The following is a 21,565-nucleotide window of genomic DNA, read 5'->3' as shown; positions in this document are numbered from 1 at the left end:
ATGACCTTTGAGGATCCAGCCAACTTTCTACCTCTGATCCTATTATGTATGACTTCTTACAGAAGGCCACCCCGCTTATTAACAGAGCTCTGTTGGGAGGTTATCTTTGGCACTAGATTGCTTCTAATTCTTCCTTCCCAGGCCAAACAGAAATAATCTAATCCCTCCTTGGTATGACAGCTTTTCACATATTTTAAGGCATCTTCTGTGCTTGTTAAAGTCTTCTCTGAGTGAATGAAAGTGAGTGTAAATGATTTTTCCTAGTACCCCTAAAAGTACTATCTCTCTAGAGGTGATGAGCATTGACCTCAGCCCCTTTTAACCTATAGAAATGTCAAGGGTTAGGATACTGGCCTGGACTATTTATCCAAGGTCCCTGTTATTTTTCTTGAGTCATTTTCACTTGTGCCCCATTTGGGTTTTTCTTGACAAAGATACTGGAGTGGATTGCCATTTACTTCTCCAAACCATTTTACAAATAAGGAAACTGAGGCATACTGGGCCAACTAGTTAGTATCTGAGGCCAGATTTGAACTTGGGAAGATGAGTTTTTCTGTATGCAGGCACAAGATCTACCCACTGTACCATCTGCTGCCCTGTTACCCTCTATTACTTGAGCTCAAACTTACTTTCCAGCCTTAAAGCTAGTAGTTATATAGATAGATCTTTGATTATTATGCAGATCTTTACATTTGATCCTTATAACAACCCTGTGAAGAAAGTGCTATGATGATCTCCATTTTACAGATGAGGAAACTGAGGCTGCACTTCATTGATTTGCCCAGTCACACAGCTACTAAGTTTCTGAGAATCATTTAACCTTTTGCTCTAATGATCTTTAATGGAATCCTCTATTCCAGCTAAACTGGTCTCCACAGCCCACTTGCCTCCAAAATATATAATAGATCTTCACCTCCAAGCCTGAACTTACTTATCTTCAAAAGCCTTCCTCCTTCCTCTCTGCTTATACAAGTATTACCCATCCTGGAAAATCCCTCCTCCCCTAGGAAGCCTTTCCTGATCCACTCCCATCTACACTAAGTTCTTCCTTCTCCCATGTACTCACTGTCTGTACCACTCATTTAATACTTCACACAGGCAGCCTTGTGTCATATTTTATAGATAGTATTTTAGGATTAAAAGGAATCTCTGAAGTTACCTAGTCCCACCCTCTCATCTGACAGGCAAGAAACTTAAGATCAAGAAAGTCAGTAAGGGACCAAGTATGTATTACCCACTCTAGGATGAATGGGGGTATGGAGGATTAATACTTCTGGTATAAGGGTTTGTTGAGCCTTTTTAGGGCAGTTCATCCACCTTTGGTGCCCACCAAATGTCACTTGTGGATCCAAGAAGCTGTAGTATTGCAGCAACCACAGTTCTGTAAACCATCTTGGCAGATGGGCTAAGTCAGATTGAGGGTAATAGATAGACTTCAAACCTGTTGGGCACTTACTCCAAGCACCTTACTCCAGCAGAATGGGTGGATGAGAACAGTTTGTTCCAATGTCTGTGAAGATGGCTAAAGCAGGAGCTTTACAATTTGGTTAGATCCTGATGGCGTCATTATAGTCATTCCCTACCTCCTGAGCCATCACTAAAAAAGTCAACAATATCCTCAATGCTGGGGATATAAAGAAAGGCAAAAATACTGCTACTGCCCAGAGGGACCTCTTATTCTAATATTCTAATGAGGCAGACAACTTACAAATAAGATATTTAGAGATTAGATAGAAGATCAAGGTAAACATGATTGGGGCAAGTGGGAGAAACTATGAAAAATAGAAAGGGCTTCCTGAAGGAGCTGGGATTAGAACGGATCTTAGCAAAGAAAGGTAAGAGGCAGAGCTGAATGGGCAGAATATCCAGACTTGGGAAACAATCAAAAAAAAAAAAAAGGATGGACATATAGTTTGAGATTGTTACATGATTTCGTTGGTGTATATACTATCATTCGTTTATACTAAACTTTATACAATATTTTATTTTTACCATACTATCTTTCTTTATACTAGAAATTTTTGTGAGGACAATGGACCTCATTTTTGTTAAGGCTCATTTTGTTAAAGCTCTCCCAAGTATTCTAACAATTTTCATCTTTGTGTTTCTAGTAATGGCCAGTTCAATGAATGAGTGAATGAATCAATGAATGAACAAATGTTGGGGACACAACTAAAAATAAGACAATCCCTTGTGTTATGTAACTTACATTCTAAGGACTTAATGGTCCTTAGCCAAGTAAGGAGGGAATATAGGGAGGGAATATCTTCTTTAAGTCATTTCCATTTGATAAACCTACATCCATTTCTGAATATAAACCATTTGACAGTGTAAAAAACTTTGGTGAAGAGAACTCTTTCTGATATGTAACAGCTGAAAAGTGAGGGACCTTCAGAAGTACTTCCTAGGTCCCATTTCCACAAGATTTACAACCTTGAATGATGGATACTGTGGTTGGGTTCAACATGGGGCCTATGGATACTTCAGAAAAGCCTGGAAAAACTTACATGAACTGATGCTAAATGAAGTGAGCAGAACCAAGAGAATATTGTAAATGGTAAAAATGAGATTATGTGATGATCAACTGTGATGGACTTGGCTCTTTTCAACAATGAGATGATTCAAGGCAATTCCAATAGACTTGTAATGGAAAGTGCTCTTCAAATCCAGAGAGACTGAATGTGAATCAAAAAATTATTTTCACTTTTTTATTGTTGTTTGCTTGCTTGTTTTTTTTTTCTTTCTCGTGTTTTTCCCCTTTTGATCTGATTTTTCTTGCACGGCATGATAAATATAGAAATATGTTTAGAAGAATTGCACATATTTAACCTATATCAGATTTCTTGCTGTTTGGGAGAGGGGGGTGGAAGGAAAGAAGGAGAAAAATTTGGAACACAAGATTTTGCAAAGGTGAATGCCACAAACTATCTTTGCATGTATTTAGAAAAATAAAACATTACAAAAGTTACTCTAAAAATTGAAAAGGAAAAAACAAAGAGCTATTACATGGAAAGTGGTATAAAATTGTAATGGAATAAAAGTGAAATGGTTTTCCTAGGAGGAAAAAAAGGATAGGGTACTGTGGAGCACTTTGAATCTTAAGCTGATCTGCCTAGTGATGGTGGTTGGTCAGTGTTTCGTGTTGATAGTGATGAGGGTGACAGGCCCCCTTCTCCATGGGGATTGCATCTCTCCATAACAATATGGGGTAAGTTGGATGGAGGCCCAAGGTAGTAGGATATTATTATTCCAGGGGCTTTGGGTTTCAGGGTTCTGATCTGTTTCCAACTAGGTCTTAGGGGAGGTGATGGCCAAGCTGATTGTGGTGGTTTGAATTTCCTGGTACATTTCTTCCTACCTCTCTCAGAATTCCTTGCTATTTCAGTAATTTTTATTGAATGAATGAATTGATGAATCAATGAATCAGTAAATGAAGCAATAGCAGAATCAGAAAAGGGATAGTTTACTTACCCAACCCTAATCCCACACTGTTGCCTGACTATCCCTTAGCACCTTTAATGCTACCCATTCTCCAGTAATAATGCTTTTTTCCTTTACCAGCCAGCAATCCATTTGTCTATAAGCAGGAATTGTACTTGACCCCTGACACCTGAACAGGCCCTACTCCAGTAGGTAGCCACCTAAATAATATAATTTAAAAATTGTGGAAAGGTCCACCAGAATTATTCTACCATGTTGACATGTTGCCTGAAATTAACAACTGTTAGATTTTTCCTTGGGATTGAAATCTTGGGTCTCTTAAAGTCTTGAGTCTCTTAAAGTCAAGATACAAATATTACATTGTACAAATGACTGTTGTAATACACAGTAACACCCCATTAGGGACTTCATTTCTTCTCTCCTTCTCCTTACAATGAGTCTGAAGAAAACAAGAAATGGAAAAGAATGAGAGACTAGAAAAGTAAGGAAGAGAAAAAAAAAAAAAAACATCTGGAGAATTGGGTAGAGAAGTCGTTCAAGAGAGGCACCAGGACCTTAAAGACACATCTAACCTAGTTCTTAGGATTGTCTTAAGAGAGCTCTCTCAATGCTAACCCTAGGCTACATGAGCTGGATGGGCAAGAAGGTAGGGAAGAAGGAAGGCTTCAGAATTACTTCAGTATAGCTCCAAGGTCAGACTCCTTCTACCTAGGGAACAGGAGACATCAGTTCAAATTTTCTAATTCAGGGATCTGGACTTGGTAGGCTGAGCATTGGGGTAGGAAGAGCAGGAGCTGAATGATGAAAATCTATTTTTCTTTGTGTTCACAAAGAATCACTCTGAAAAGCCCCTTGTTTATTCAGAGCCGTTAATGATCCGTTTGCAATTACCTCTGAGATTGTAATTAAAGGGAGCAGCAGCAGAGAGAAAGTGAGATTGAGAGGGAGGGAAACCATCAAGAAGGGAGGGAGAGTGAAAGAAATGCAGAAGAAAAAAAAAGATAGTGATGGAAAGAGGAGGAAGAAGAGGAGCAAAGGAAGCAGGAGAATGAGAGATGAATAGAGAATGTTAGAGGGATTGAGAAGGAAAGCAGTCAGACCAGAATAGCCCAGTCACACAAGGGCTTTAAGGTTACTAACACTCTGTCCTAAGACATCAGAGAGGACCTTAGGTAATCAATGCTCTGAATCTCAAAGATCCAGGAGGTCCTAACCCCTGGACGGAAGAAGGGAGGAGGAAGGAAAGAAAGGAGAGAGAGAGAGGAACAGGTACATGGCAGTTTATTAGAAGGTCTAGAAGAATGGGGTTGATTAGATGAAGCAGATATTTGAACTAGAAAAACAAGTAGCTAAATAAATGGGGAGCTAGGAGATCTAAATTTCAATCTCAATTCAGTCATTAATAGCTATGTGTCCTTTATTATGGTTCTCAATGTTTTCATCTATAAAATGAAGAAGTTGGATTATATAATCTGTATTTTATATAATCAATAATCTATGTAATCTGTAAAGCTACACTTCATGCAGTACCCCTCACTAGATAAGAAATGTGCTTTGTAAATCTTAAAAGAGCTAAAGAAATGTGAAGGAGAGAGGAAGGATTATCACAGCTCTAATATTTTATGCAGAATATTTCAAAGAAAAGTCCAGCCTTTCATCCCAACTCTAGGACAGAGACACATGTGACCTGGAAGGTTGATAATCTAGAAAGACCAAGACTCTAGGGATCTCCTAGGAAAGGTCTGCAATGGTCAGAAAGCCACAGGTTGAGAACCTTGGATAAAAGTGACCAATACAACCAGAAGTCAAACCAGAAAAAGCCAGCTATTCAAAGGCTTTGAGGCTACTAAAATTCTATCCTAAGACATCAAAGAGGACCCTAAATATTCAATGCTCTGAATTTCAAAGATCCAGGAGGCCCTAACCCATGGAGATGAAGATAAATTCAGGAACCCAAAGGATCCAGGGTGAGACCATGCATATGATCCCATTCAAAAGCACAGCAGAAAATAGCACCTGGTCCTGGCATAAAGTCTCAGTTAAGGAACTAAAGCTTGAGATGAACACTAACCAAGATTATTGTAGATCTAGATATCCCCTAAAGGAAGGCTAATTACTTTGCAACAATACAAGCAAAAGTTCAAAGGAAAACAGATTTTCCACAAAGATTATATGAATACCTAGAAGAAATAAAGCAAGAATTTTTTTAATTAAATAAAAGCTTTGAAGAAAAGAATTAGGAGAAAAATAGCTTAGAAGAGAAAGTAATAAAAGTTATCAAAGTAAGGGATTTTCCAAAAGCTGGATTATGCCCAATAGAAATCAGTGACTCCATAAGATGACAAGAAATGACAGAACAAAATCAAAATACTGGGAAAAAATATAAGATAGCTGAATTTTTTTTTAAACTGATGTTGAAAACAGATCAAGGAAAGAATATTTAAGACTCATTGACTTCCTGGAAACTATATATTTTAAGGAATATAAATTAAAACAGCCAAAGTCTATTAAAGTCAAAGAGTAAGAAGAAATTTTATTCCTCTAATCACTTCCTGAAAGAAAACTAAAAAGGAAAAAAGGCCTTTACCTCAATAGCCAAAATCTAGATCTTCCACAACAAAGAAAAACTATAATTAGCAGTTGTAGAAAGAAGTAGTTCAAGTACAAAGGAACCACAGCCAGGATTATACAGGACCTGATAGTTTCTACCACAAATGGGAGGGGATTTTGGAATATGGTGATCTAAAAGATAAAAAACCTAGCTTTACAACTAAGAGTGACTTACCCTGCAAAACAATATAATCCTTCAGACTTGATTTTCAAGCATTCTGATGAAGGCATTGCAGCTGAATAGAAACTCTGAAATACAAATACAAGAGTCAAGAAAACTTAGAAAGGTAAATATATTTAAACAATTAGAAGGGACAATATAATAACATACTGCTGACATTCTAATTGAAATAGAATAAATGTCTCTCTTCAGAATCTGATAGAGACAAATAAAAATTAAGGAAGGAGGGAGGGAGGGAGGGAGGGAGAGAGAGAGAGAAGCTAGAGAGATGGTACATGGACTGGATCTGCCCTAAGAGATTGAAGGGAAGAAAGAAAAGGGAAGATAAAATGGAATACATGTGGGTAGAAAGGAGGGAAAAGGGAATGTAAAATAATTGAGGTAGGTAAGAAGAAGAATATACAAATATGGAGGAAGAGGTGGGGTATTTGATAAAACTCACTCCTGAAATAAAGAAAACAAAGAGTTTGGTGTAGAAACACCATAAATTCAACAAAGAAGTGGGTTTTGGGGTAGGACAAACTACCTAGGAAGATAAGAGTTGTCAAAAAACAAACATGCAAACAAATTTCCTGATCTTAACAGGAGAAATTAAAAGGAAAAACAAAGAATAAGAATCGAAGGAGCTATCAGCTAAAGAATAGCTGAACAAATTGTGCCATATGAATGTAATGAAATATTAAGTAAGAACTGATTTCATAGAATCCTGGATAAAAGAACTGATATTGAGTGAAGTGAGCCCAACCAGGAAATCAATATTTACAATAGCAGAGACATTTTAAAGACCAAGAACTTTGAAAAACTGAAGAGCTCTGGTAGATGTAGTGACCAGCCATGTCTCCCATTGACCTATGATGAAACATGTTAGCTACCACCTGACAGAAAGGTGATGAACTGAAGATGTAGAAAAAGATATACATTTTTGGTCACAGACACAGTGGATTTTTATGTTTATCTGTTACAAAAAATTTTTTTTTTCTCTCAGTATTAAATAGGAGAATGGCAGGTGATCAAAACTAGCAATAGGCATACTTCCCAAGAAGAGCAAGCCAATGAAATATTTCCAAAAATGCACAGAAGGAAATAAAAAAATGTTCAGAAAGAAACAGACAGGATAGTTTTGAAAATAACATCAGTTTTAGCATATGCTTTTTTTAAAGTAAGCAATATAATTTTTTTAAATTATCCTGCACAGTACAATTGATGTTTAAAATTATTGCTCATAGATTGATTTCAGAAGAGACTGGAGAGACTTACATGAACTGATGCTAAATGAAGTGAATAACATTGTCTACAGCAACAAGAAGATTATGTGATGATCAACTGTGATGGACTTGGCTCTTTTCAACAAGGGGGTAATTCAAGACAATTTCAATAGACTTGTGATGGCATGTGCCATTCACATCCAGAGAGAGAACTATGGAGACTGAATATGTAGTATTTTGACCTTTTTTTGGTTGATTGTTTGCTTGTTTTTTTTCCCTTTCTTGTGTTTTCCCCCTTCTAATCTGATTTCTTGTGCAGGATGATGAATATGGAAATATGTTTAGAAGAATTGCATATGTTTAATCTACATCAGATTGCTTGCTGTCTTGGGGAGAGGTAGGGTGGAGGAAAGGGGGGAAAATTTGGAACAAGATTTTGCAAAGATGAATATCGAAAACTTTCTTTGAATGTATTTGGAAAAATAAAATAATATTAAAAATTTTTACATATCCCTTGAAGTAGGGAACTGTCAAATATTTTATGATTCTAGAGAGAGAAAAAAATTTGAATACAAGATTTTGCAAAGGTGAATATTGATGCATATGTTTTGAAAATGAAAAGCTTTAATCAAAAAATTATTCTGCACAATACTAATTGATGTTTAAATAGTGTATTAATACCTTATGATTATTTTTAAGAAAACACTTTTAAATATTAGATCATTTTGATTCAACTCCATGAGATAGCTAGTGCACATGTAAAGTTATTCCAGTTTTACAGATAAAAAAATTGAGGCTCAGAAAAGATAATCACTTGCAAGGTCATTTAGCCGGTAAAAGATGGGACTGAAAACTAAATTTGTGTCATGGATAAAGCACTAATTTGGAATTAAGAAGGCCCAGTTTCAAATCCATCATCAGATACTTACTTGGTGTATGATCCTGAATAAGTCAGCTAATCTGTTTGCCTCATTTCTGCATCTGGTAAATGAGTGGGTTGGATTAGTTGGTCTCTAAAGTCCCTTCCCAATGATCCTATGATCTCTAAACATCTAAAACTGAATGTAACAATAACCTTAAAATTCTATGACATCCTGAAGTATTCATTCAATCAGCAAAGTTCTTGATAATAATAACTTCTCTATCGTGTTTATTATATGCCCACTGTGCTAAGTGCTTTATAATTATTATCTCATTATCTCACAACAACACTGGGGAACGGGTGCTGACACCATTTTCATTTTACAGTTGAAGCTTGAGCTGGGACCTATTGTAGGCCAATCAAAGAGAACCAGAGTGATTTGGATTTAAGGCATAGTCCTTAAAAAAAGAAATCTACCCCAGGTGGCTTTGGAGATTTGAGGTTGCTGAATTGGCACAGCCCTCCCTCACTTAAATCCAATTTAGTTGAAAGTCATGACATTACCTTTTCAATGACATGGTCCTTTTCATGAGAATGAAGGACAAACAATAATGAAGAGGAATAAATAGATGAAGAAACTAAAAGAGTAAGAGATCAAGTGACTTACCCAGTCACACAGCTAGTAATTTCTAAAATCAAATTTGAATGCAGATCTTCCTGACTTCAAGCCTGGCACTTTATCCATTTACACTACTTAGCCACCAAGATCCATCTTGATCTAGTTTTAATATTGTATATTTTATTATCTTCTAATTATTTGAAAAAAAATCATTTTTCAAGATAAGCTATAGATGATGATTCTCAGTTAACCAGAATTTTTCCTATTTCCTGATTCATATTAGATAAATTAGAGTTACTGAGTATTTGTTTTATTTTATTTTTTATTTTTATTTATTTATTTATTTGTTTTGCTGAGGCATTTGCGATTAAGTGACTTGCCCAGGGTCACACAATCAGGAAGTGTTAAGTGTCTGAGACCAAATTTGAACTCAAATCCTCTTGATTTCAGGAATGATGCTCTATCCACTGTGCCACCTAGCTGCCCTGGATAGTTATTTTGAAACAGATTTCTATGAAAGTGCCAGAGAGGTAGATGTAGGGACAGACAGATAGAAATTTGGAGTACGGTATTCAATTCTCAGGGCTTTTATTACTATTTTCATAAAATGACAATGGCAAGCATTTATATAATGATTTAAAGTTCACAAAGCACCTTACAAATATTACTTCATTTTATCTTCCAATAAATCCAGGATTATAGGTGCAATTATTATCCTCATTTTATGGATGGGGAAATTGAGGCAGACAGAAGTTTAAGCCACGTGTCCAGTAGGGTTCTATCCACTGCTGCCTTTGCTTCCCAAGCACCTAGCATAGTACCTGACACATACTAGATGCTTTATAAATGCTTGCTGAATTGAATTGAATACAAACAAGCACTAAGTTAAGTAGTAAAAACAGGAAACACTTAAGACAGAATAAGGGCTTTAGCCATGAAGGATGGTGATTTAAAGCAGAGTTTCTTAAAATTTTTATACTCATTATCCTTTTTTGCTCAAGAAATTTTCATGCAACCCTAGGCATATAGGTATATAAAATCAAACATTTACTGGTAATAAATCAAAATTTCACACATGGGGTCACATAACTAAATGGGAGGATCACAAAAAAAAAAAATCTGTCAACAGTAAAAGTTTTCTGAATATTCTATATCCTGCAGGGTCAAATATTCCACCAAAATTTAATTCCTTATATAAAAATAAACATATCCCATATCATCAGTATGCAAATTTCATCTTTAATAAATGGTGAAATTATAGAGGCCCAGAATTACCTGATAGAAAGACAACTAACCTTCGATTCTGGAAAACCTGGTTTCAAGCTCAACATCTGATAAATACTTCCTCTGTTACTATGGGAAGTGTATCCTTTCTAAGGCTTTAAATTACAAAATAGTTGAAGACTTGCACTAGTAGAAGGTGTTTTCTTCCAATGAAATCACAGCTCCAAACCACCCATCTGGTGGAAAGAGAGTGACAAAGAGAAAGACACAAAGAAAGACACAGAGAGAGACAGAGAGAAGAGGAGGAGGAGGAGAGAGAGAAAGAGGAAAGAGCAACACACAGAAGCAGAGACACAGACACTCACACAGAGAAACAGACATACAGAGAAAGAATGAAAGAAGAAAAAGTGTGATAAAGAGAAAAACAGAAACAGAGAGAGGGGAAGGGGGTACTCAGAGACACAGACACACAAATAAAGAGACAGAGAAACAAACACAGAAAGAGACAAGAGAGAAACAGAAAGAGAAAGAATGAAAGAAGAAAGTGTCAAAGAGAAAAATAGAAACACATAGAGAAGGGGGCAGAGACAGAGAGAGGGGTGAAGAAGAGAGAAGGAAAGAGAGAGAAGGGAAGAGGGAGAAGGAGAGAGAAGGAGAGAAAGAGAAAGTAAAAAAGAGAATGGAAAGAAAATGACACATAAAAACTGAATGTTGGGGGAAGAGAGGAAAGGAGAGAGACAGACAGAGGCGGGGGCACACCCGGAGAAAAAGAGAAAAAAACACAGAGACAGAGATATCTTCTTGACTTGCTGTCTTGCTGCTGTTGGAACTCTCATGGTTGGAGGTATCCAGATGGAAGAAAGACACTATATTTAATTGACTTCTTCCCCAAATTCTTCTATGACACACACTTAGTCCTCCCCACCCTCTTTCATCTCTTGCTCTAGGAACAGAAATCAAATCAACACAACCATAATTTAAGGTGTCTTAATCAAATCATTAACTATACCCATGACTTACCAGTCCAAAAAGCCCATCCCTAGTCTCTACTCTCCTAGATGTGTTCTCTTCCTGGTTAAAATAGAAACTTATTGAGATTGGATACTATATCTCTTTAGTATTTGTATCTCCAGTCAGTACCTGATACATAGTAAGCACTTAATTTTTTTCATTCATTCATTCACTTATTTATTCATTCCAATGATCACAAAGTAATTCGTGGAGAAAGCAACACATTAATCCATCTAGGAGAGAGAAGTAGGTCCCTCATAAGGTGCTATTAACCCTAAATTAAGTGAACTGAGCCTCTCAACATAACAAAGGATGAGGGTATTGATTAGTACTATGGTGCCATAAGAGAATGACTGAAGACACTGCATGAGGCAGGGCATATTTCCCACATCTCCTGCTCTGGTCATAATGTTTTCCATGAACTTCGATGGGCAACTCTCTGACTATGTAGGCAGTGTGATTCAATGGAAAGAGAACTATATGTGGAGAGAGATGATCTGGCTTCAAATCCTATCTCTAATGCTGATCATCTTAAGTTCTCTGACCCTCAGGTTTCTTATCTGTAAAATGGGAAGTTTACACCAAATGGCTTTTGAAGTCACATCTAACTCTAGTTTCATGATCATATGATTCTATTGTTAAAAACATGATTATTTATTAAGATTTTGTATTCGCATTCATGTCCCTAGTGCATCCTGTCCCACCTCCAACCCTCTGATTGGGCCCTTTTCCCTTCTCTTCCCAGAAAGAGACAAAACACAACAGTAGTAGTTCCCAAGGCTCGCACCATCATTGTCAGACCAGAGACCATGAAACTATGGTCACATTGTTTATTCCCTCAAGAAGCTACAAAGAGCAGAATCAAGCTGGCTTATGCCAGAATATTGAAGAAAATCCACAAATGGCAAATGGAAAGAATAATGCAGTTGAAATCTCTCCATGATAAGACTAGCAACAATTTCCTCATTTGCCAGGTCCAGATATGAGGGCGGGGAATTCTGGGTGAGGAAATTCCTAAATAGTATTTTATTTTTCCAAATAGACATGTAAATATAGTTTTCAACATTCATTTTTGTAAGATTTTGTGTTCCAATTTTTTTTTTACCCTCTCTCCCTTCCCACCCTCCTCACCAAGAGAGCAAGCAATCTGATACAGATTATATGTGTACCATCCTTTTAAATGTATTTCCATATTTGTCAGAAATTCCTACCAGTGCAAATTGTCTATGGTTCTTTAGCTCATAATCTTAGAGGGCTGGTTACCTGAAGCCATTGGAAATCAAATAACTTATCTAAGGTCACCATAGTCAATGTGTCAGAGATGGTATTTGAACCTAAGTCTTCCTGATTTTGAGGCTGCCATCATCATCACCACCACGACCATCACTGATTACATGTATCTAGTGCTTTAACATTTGCAAAGCATTTAACATACATTATCTCACATAATACTGTTGTTAGACATCAGGTAAGGAAGCTTTGCTGTCCTGGTTTCCTTTAAAAAACATTTCAGGCACCACCATTTGCAAGAGACATTCTCCGATTTCCCCATCCACCAATGCCGTACCATGCAATGTTACGCTGTGTTTGCTCTGTATGTGTTTTGCATGTTTCCCTTTTATCCATCTTAGAATGTAAGCTCCTTGAGGGAAGAATACTTGTTTCTGTATCCCTAGCATTTAGTACAATGCCTGGCACACAGTAGGTACTTCATATACGCTTGTTGATTAAATGATGATGTATGAGACAAAAAGACTGCTAAGAATCTAGCCTGGAACATTTATTACCCCTGGGCTTTTTGTCTATCAGTGTTGTAAAAAGGCTCTTTCCCTCTGCCCTTCAAACAAACAAAAAAGGCAGGTTTTAATAGTCTCCTGAGTCCTTGTCACGGCATCTCATCTCTCTGGGTTATTCTGCAAAACTTTGTGGATCAATGTGGTCAGCACTATTCCGAGCAATACAATGATCCAAGACAATTCCAAAAGGACTCATGAAAAATGTTTCCCATCTCCAGAGAAAAGAACTGATGAAGTCTGAATGCAGTCTGAAGCACACTATTTTTCATTTTCTTTATCTTTTTCATATTTTTTCCCTTTGGGTCTGTGTCCTTTTTCACATCATGACTAATACAGAAATATTTTTTCAAGAATGAACATCTATAATCTATATCAAATTGCTTACCATCTTAGGGAAGAGACAGGTTAAAAAGGAAGAGAAAAAATTCAGAATTGAAAATTTGTTTTAAATTAATATTAAACATTCTTTTACATGTAATTGGGGAAAAATAAAATATTCTTTTTTTTTAAAATGGGCTTAGCACCAGCCCTCCTTTCAATTCCCAGGAGGAATTAGGAATCACTGATTCTCTTTTCTGTCCTTAGCAGAACCTCATTCAAAGAATAAAGCACAGAAACAATCACGTCTTATCCTTTGAGACATAATTCAAGGCCCACTTCCTCCATGACACTATGATCAACTATTGGAGTTCCAGCTGTGAGGTCCTTCTAGAACTTTTAGCATATTTTGTCCTACACAATATTTTGTTGCACGAATATGCATCTCATCCCTTTCTAGACCACAATGTTCCTCAAAGACAGAGACTATTCCACGTTCCTCCTGTATCTCACAGCACAGTGATTGTACCATAGTGACTGATTGATGTTTACAGGGCAAGAGGAGGAGACATAGCTACTCAGAGTGTCCTCAGCAGTGGACCTCAGGTAGGATATGAAGTTGGATTTGAACTCAGGAATTATCCTCTAGGTCCAGGGTTCTAGCCACTCTCTGGACTCCAGTTATAGTACTCTTTCTACCATATCCATCTTTGTCAGAACAAAGTCAATGGAAAATCAGAGAAACTCCAACCAACTAAAGAGTAAATGAGTGTGAGCCAAAGGATTCCCGGGTTCCAACTAAGAACTTAAAGACTTAATAAATTTCAGAACTCCCAGATACAATAGAGATCATCTAGGCTAGTTGAATTCTCCTCATTTGACAGATAGGGAGATTGAGGTCCAGAGAGAAAAAGTGATGCAGTCAAAATCACACAGCAAGTTACTGGTTCATCACTGTTATTGATTGGGGTGGAGAGTAATATCTTGTTGGAAGGATTGGCAGGCTGAGAGGGAAACTTTGCCTGTTCCTATTTCTGACCAAACCCCAACCCTGCCAGAATCTATAATATGGGTTGCCTAAGACTCTAATGCACTAATTCTTAACTGTCATAGTCGCTGGTCATTCATTTAATCAATGTATATTTATTGTCCACATTTATTGCTCACAGGTGAGCTCCATGAAGATAAGGACTGTTTATTTTCCTCTTTTTGTCTCAAACTCCTGGTTCATTAGTCAAGCTCTGTACCAGGCACTATTTAGGTGCTAATAAACAAAAACAAAAATAAATACAGTCCTTTCTCCCAGGGCATCTCTGTTGTTTGGAAGATAGAACACTGGGCTTGGAATCAGGAAGATTCATGTTCATGAATTCAAATCCAACCTGAACATCACTTCACGTTGTTTGCCTCAGTTTCCTCATTTGTAAAATGAGGAATTCTTTGCCAAGAAAATCCCAAATAGAACCATGAAGAGTTGAACACAAACAGCAACCCTGCCCGCAGGAGATGGTATGCCACTCCTATGCAAGTAAATATATGTCAAATGAATTTGAAAAGAGGATCAATAACAATGGGGATGAGGGAAGTCTTCATGTAAGTGGTGGTCCTTGAGCTGAAACCAAAAGGGCAGAGATAAGGAAGGAGAGCCTTCTAGGGATGAGGAACAACCAATCATGGACTTTTGCATCTGAATATATTCATCCCAAATTCTCCCAGAATAGAGACTGGAAATGGCTACCTAACTGATGTGAGGACAGGAAGGTTTTAGCCCCATTGAACAGATTTAGCCAAACTTTGTTTCCATGGGTGGTACAGTAGACAGAGCCTAGAACTAGAGTCAGGAAAATTTAAGTTCAAATCTCAGACATTGTAAGATACTGTATGACCCTGAGCAAGTCACTTACCTTGTCCCTGACTCAATTTATAACTATATAAATGGGGATAATAATAGCACTTATCTCCCTAGAGTCATTGGGAGGATCAAATTAAATAATATTTGTAAAGCTCTTGGTGAAGTGCCTGGCACACAATAGGCATTTAATTAATGTTTGTTCCCTCCCTCACATAGGACTTCCTACTGCGTACCCTGTAAAAAGCATCTTTCTTTCTATATAATATTTTGTATTATTTATATGTGTATCCTAGCTTCCCTGCTGGACTTTAAGTGCCATGAAGACAGGCATTTATGTAAGCTTCATGTCTCCCCCAGTCTACCACAGTGTTTTACACAAAGAAGGTGCTTCATTAATATGTGTTTAATTTAATTAAGTAAATTGATGTAAGCCCCAGCTCTGTTTATTCCCCTCCTCCAGACAGGAACAGATGGCATAGCAGAAAGTATGCTGCATTTTGGAGTCTTCGAACTTGGGTCGGAATTCCATCTCTGTCATTTACCAGTCGGTGGGACTCTGGGAAAAGTAACAAACTTTCTGATCCTTGACATCTCCATGTATTCTATAATATGAGGTTGCACTAGATGGCTAGAAATCTATGATCTTCATGTTTCCCTGACTAAATCCAATCCGTGTTGCTGGCTCCCTTGGACACCACTCTTCATATTTAATGAATTTGTTGTTATTGTTCAGTCATTTCGGTCATGTCTAATTCTTTATGACCCCATTTGGAGTTTTCTTGGCAAAAATACTAGAGTGATTTCCACTTCCTTCTTCAGCTCATTTTACAAATGAGGAAATCGAGGCAAACAAGATTAAGTGACTTGCCTAGGGTCACACATAGCTAGTGTCTGAGGTCAGATTTAAACTCAGATCTTCTTTCTCCAGAGCCGGCACTCTATCCACTGCCCTACCCAGCTGCCATACTTAATACATTCTCTGTGCCATTTAATCCATGTACTGCTTTAAAAGTTTTCCTTTGCAGTTTCTGATTATTTGTTCAGACTGCAAACTCCTTGAAGACAAGAGCCATAGCTTCTTGTCTTCTTATAGTTTTCTCCATCAGCTACACAGTAGGAACTTGGCTTCTGTGTAACAAGATGGAATATTTTGCTCATAACCTCCAAAGTTGGATCCTTCCCAGCCTCCTGGAGCAGGAAGTCCTACAGCCAGGGCTAGCCATAAGGTCACCCTAGAGTTATTGGCACCTTGGGTTATGGGAATATGGGTACTTTCAATATATTACTTTTTGGTGGCTGTACCATTTTAGGGCTCCCCTAATACATGGCACCCCAGATCAGTCCTACACTACACATAGCTTGCCCTGAGCTTAATACCCATAATGCCCTTACCATGCTCAGCTGGGGCTTGCAACTAGAGTGGCCCACGGGGGGAGGGGGGTAGTCGCAGAGCAGGAGGGAATCAAACACAGCCCACAGCTGGGCAGGCTGGGCTACTGGATTACTTCCCAGCAAACTGGATTAATTAAAGCACCAGGCTTCAGGTATGGGAAGGAGGGCTCTACTTCCACCTGGTGGTGGAAAATCAGCACTGCAATCGTAATTATTATCTCTTTAATCACATGGACCCATCTCTTTAAGATTTACATCCTTCTGTCCTCCGTAGCAGCCAAAGTATTAATAACTTCATTTAATAGTTGGAAACCAAAGATCAGCAAGTTAAAGTGGCTTGCCTATGGGTATCCAGCTAGCAAGAATCTACGCTGGGCCAGATTCATAAATTATAGGACAATAGATTTAGAAATGAAAAAGAGCTTTGAGGTCATAAAATCCAATCCTCCCATTTTACAAATAGAGAAACTAAGGTGATAGAGTTAAGTGGTTAGCCAAGGGTCACATAGCTATCAAGTATATAAGAAAGAATTTGAATTCAATTCTCCTTGACTCTAGGGTAGTCAGACCAGACAATGAATAGAATTCAAGGCCTGGAGCCAAGAAGACTCATCTTCCTGATTTCAAATCTGGCCTCAGATACTTACTGGCTGTGTGATCCTAGCCAAGTCACTTTACTCTGCTTCAGTTTCTTCATCTATAAAATGTGCTAAAGAAGGAAATGTTAAGTCATTCCAGGATCTTTGCAAAAAAACAAAAACATAAACAAAAAACAAATGGAGTCACAAAGTCACAACAGGATTGAACAATAATTCTTGACTCTAGGTCTACTAACCACTAAACCTCCCAGTTCTGGGCTGCCTCCCAGACCAAACTCTGGATTTTAGTACCAACCTTCTCTATAGCATCACTCTGTGTTTCTGTGTCTCTCCAGAATCCTACATTCTTCCTCTGAATGAATCATGAAAGCAATGGTGCAAACCCCAGCCTGTTCCCCAAAGTCCAAAACTGATTTGCCCAAAGGCACCCAGAGAATAAATAGTGGAGGCAAGGCTTGAACCCAGACTCTTTTATTCCAAAACCAGGGGGTTTCCCTGCTGCTCTCTCCTTCCCTGGCATTCTAATATGAAGTGTTCCTCTTAGTCTGAGAACTGCACAGTCTCCTGCACAGAGCAGGCAGGAGTAGCTTCATGACAGATGGAACCTCTGTCTTAAATGGTATCAAACAGGGCTGTGTCCTAGCAAAGCAGCCCTCCTTATTTTATTATTAACAATTTAGTGCTAGATAATAGAGCAACTGATGCATGTCCTCCTGCTATAACAAACAGGAAGACAAGAATCCTCCTTTATGTTGATGAAACAGCTTTATTGCCTTAAATTAGGAGTGGTTTTAAGAAGCAGTTCGAAATGCTGACTGTCCCTTTGCTACTTGGGTTTCCAAGTAGCAGATTATTATTCTGACTAGAATTGTCAACAGATTTACAACCATCACCACTACCACTGCAGCCACAGATAATAATACCCAGCATCTTTAACATTTGTATAGTGTTCACTGTAGTTTCTCAAAGTACCTTCAAGAACCTTATCTTATCTGCTCCTCACTATCTTGACAAGTGGATTGTTGTTCAGGTGATTCAGTCATGTACAATTCTTCAGGACCCTTTTAAACCATTTCATCCATGGTGTTTTCTTGGCAAAAATACTGGTGTGGTTTGCCATTTCCTCCTCCAGTGGAAAAAGACAAACAGAGGTTAGGTGCATTGGGAAGTTATTTTTCTGCCCACCTGAGATGAGATAAATGAAACTGAGAGAGATTCAATGTTTGACTGAGATCACACAGCTAGTTTACAAGATGAGCATTATAGGGATCATAGGCTTTGTAAATGGGAGGGACCATTTCTCTAGGCTAACCTTTTTTACACAGATTAAGAAACTGAGGCCCAAAGAGGTTAAGTGATTTTTTTCCCCTTGATCACAAAGAATCAGTCATCTTCAATATTAGGTTGTTTCATCTCAAAGTCTTCTGACTTCCACTTATTAATATTGTAATCTGTACTGACGAGGCATTTGCATGAGCCAAATCTCTGATTTCATTCCTACAAGGAACTCAGGGTGAAGTATAGGGAGTTTTATCAGTGGATATCATCAACAGTTTTGCAAATTATAATTTGAAAAAGTTGCTTAGGGGCACAATGGGTGTAAATATTTTATCCAAGGTCACATGACCAGGATTTTCCAGATGCAACCTTGGTTCTGAAGTTAATTCGCTATTCATTATGGTATACAGCCCTTCACTATCAAATTTCAATGACCAATCCCAAATATCCCCTCGCAAAACATTAATTCACTCAACTAAAGGCAAATTTTGTGGCCAACTCCTCCCTCATGAGTCTGCTAGGATGCTTATTTCTTCTTAAAATAGAATTGACTACTAGAAGCTATCCATCCAGAGTCACAATAAGGCAATCAACCAGTAATACCAGCACTGAGAACATTCAAGTTCAAGTCATCTCTTCCATGTTACACGGGGGAGAACTTTAAAGACTCAGTTTTAGTAATGGCAATGCTTAAGAAACAATCAAATCTCTTTGCTAAAAAACAAACAAACAAAAAATCCAATTTTGACTCTACACAAGCCCCCATACCGAGCATGGCCGGGATACTCTATCCAGGTGAGAACAGAAGTCTGGCTTTTTAACTTTCACAACTAAACCTTCACAAAATCAACTTTGCCAACCCTCACACCTGTTCCCTAACTTTATGGCACTCGATTTAGCCAGAAATACAGACTATAGAGTCAGCATCATAAAATTGTCATTCTTGAAAGGAGACTTAGACATCACTAGGAAAGGCAGAGAGTAGGGTACAGGGAGGGTACAGTGGATGGAGAGCTGCATTACAGTCTGCAACCCTCCCAAGTGTTGCCACTAGAACCAGATAAAAATGTCATTGGGATGTATTTAGTAAGATAAAGAACAATGTAATAGAGTTATTATTTATTTGCTGTTTGATGTTGTTCTTGAGTTGTCCGGTCATGTCCCATTCTTTGTGGACCAGGTATTTCCACCCTGAGGGGCTTACCTTCTGGTGTCATATCTTTTAGCAATTTAATACTGTGCATTGCATTTTCTTGGTAAAGACACTCAAGTGATTTGCCATTTCCTTCTCCAGTGGATCCTCTTATCAAGACCTTCCCCTCTGATCTATCTTGGGTAATCCTGCAAAGCATAGCTCATGATTTCATTGAGCTACATTAGTTCCACATCAAGAAAGTGATCCAGGGGGTTAATAGAATATTGGTAATGTTAATATGAGCCTAGATAATGTTAATACAACACTGCTAAGAGGCAAAGTGAATACTGAGCATCAGGCTCAGAATCAGGAAGACCAGAGTTCAAATCTGGCCTCAATCCCTTACTAGCTATGTGATTCTAGGCAAGTCATTTCATCCTGTTTGCCTCAGTTTTTTCATCTGTAAAATGAGCTGGAGAAGGAAATGGCAAATCATTCCAATATCTTTGCCAAGAAAACTTCAAAATCATCAAGAGTCAGATACAAATGAAGTAATTGAACAACAGTGTTAATATGTAATTTTTCAAAGTAATTATGTAGCTTGTAGGAATCCTTATATGTGGATTACTGGTCTCTTTTTGAGTTTGAGACCACTGCTCTGGATGATAAATTATATCTTTAGAGGACTAAGGATTCTGACTCTGGATAGAGAGATAGCAGACTATATTGGTGTAGCACAGCATACATTAACATATCCAGCAAAAACAGTCACATTTTTTGTTTTATTTTGTTTTTGTTTTGTTTAATTGAACAATTCCTTTTGTTCTACAAAGGAATTGTGGTAAGGAATATAAAGCTCTAGTATAAATGTGAGCTTCAAATATTATTGCCCATTGTCATAAAGAAAAAAAGTTGTTCAGTCATTTTTCAGTTGTGTCCTACTCTCCATGACCCTATTTGGTGTTTTCTTGGCAAAGATTGTGGAGTGGTTTGCTATTTCCCTCTACAGCTCATTTTACAGAGGAGGAAACTGAGGCAAAAAAATTCAAGGGACTTGCCCAGGGTCCACAGCTAGTGTCTGAGGCCAGATTTGAACCCAGGGTGATAAATCTTCTTGATTTCAAGAATAGTACTCTATTTACTGTACTATCTAGCTATCATACAATTGGCAAGGCTGGACATCAAATCCAGTTTTCTAATCCCGAATCTGATGCTCCTTCCACCTACCACTCTTCTTATTGGCACTCCACAGATGTCAGAGAAAGCAAGCTCTATGAGAACTTTTTTTTGAATTTGTTTTGGAGAATGGCCAACATAACATTTGCCCAATCATACCTAAGACATAACAGCAGCCACAAGAACAATAACAAAAATAGCATTTTAAGGTTTGTTAATCACTTTATACGTTATATTCTTTGATCTTCACAACAGCCTTGGTACTATTATGTCCATTTTACAGATGTGAAAATTGAGGCTGAAAGATTTTAAATAATTACAAAAATAATAACTAGTATTCATAGTGATTCTAGCTACAATAAGTACATTAAGGTTTGCAAATCACTACATATGAACATTTGTATGTATATGTACTATATACATATTTACATATTGCATGTGTATATTATACACACATACTTATATATATACATGTTATGTTTATATGTATATTAACTGCATTATCTCTATTAATTGTGCCTTTGTTTTTCTGTCCCTATCTTCACATATGTAAAATTCAGATAATAGCATACTTATAGATACATGTTATATATGTTTATATGTATATTGTCTGTCTCTGCTCTCTATGCCTGTCTGTGTCTTTCTGTCCCTGTCTCCGCATATGTAAAATGTAAATAATAGCATCTACCATCCAGGGTTATTGTCAAGATCAAAGGAAAATATTTATAGAGACATATATACATATATGTATATATTTGTATTTTATTCATTTATTAATAAATATAAAAATGAAAATTGAATTTTATGCCTTTATATTTTAAATTCATTTAAAGCATATGTTTAAAATTAATTATATATGCATATAA

Source organism: Antechinus flavipes, chromosome 1 (assembly GCF_016432865.1).
Source record: "Antechinus flavipes isolate AdamAnt ecotype Samford, QLD, Australia chromosome 1, AdamAnt_v2, whole genome shotgun sequence".
Classification (NCBI taxonomy): domain Eukaryota; kingdom Metazoa; phylum Chordata; class Mammalia; order Dasyuromorphia; family Dasyuridae; genus Antechinus; species Antechinus flavipes.
Note: the sequence above shows the minus strand (reverse complement) of the source record.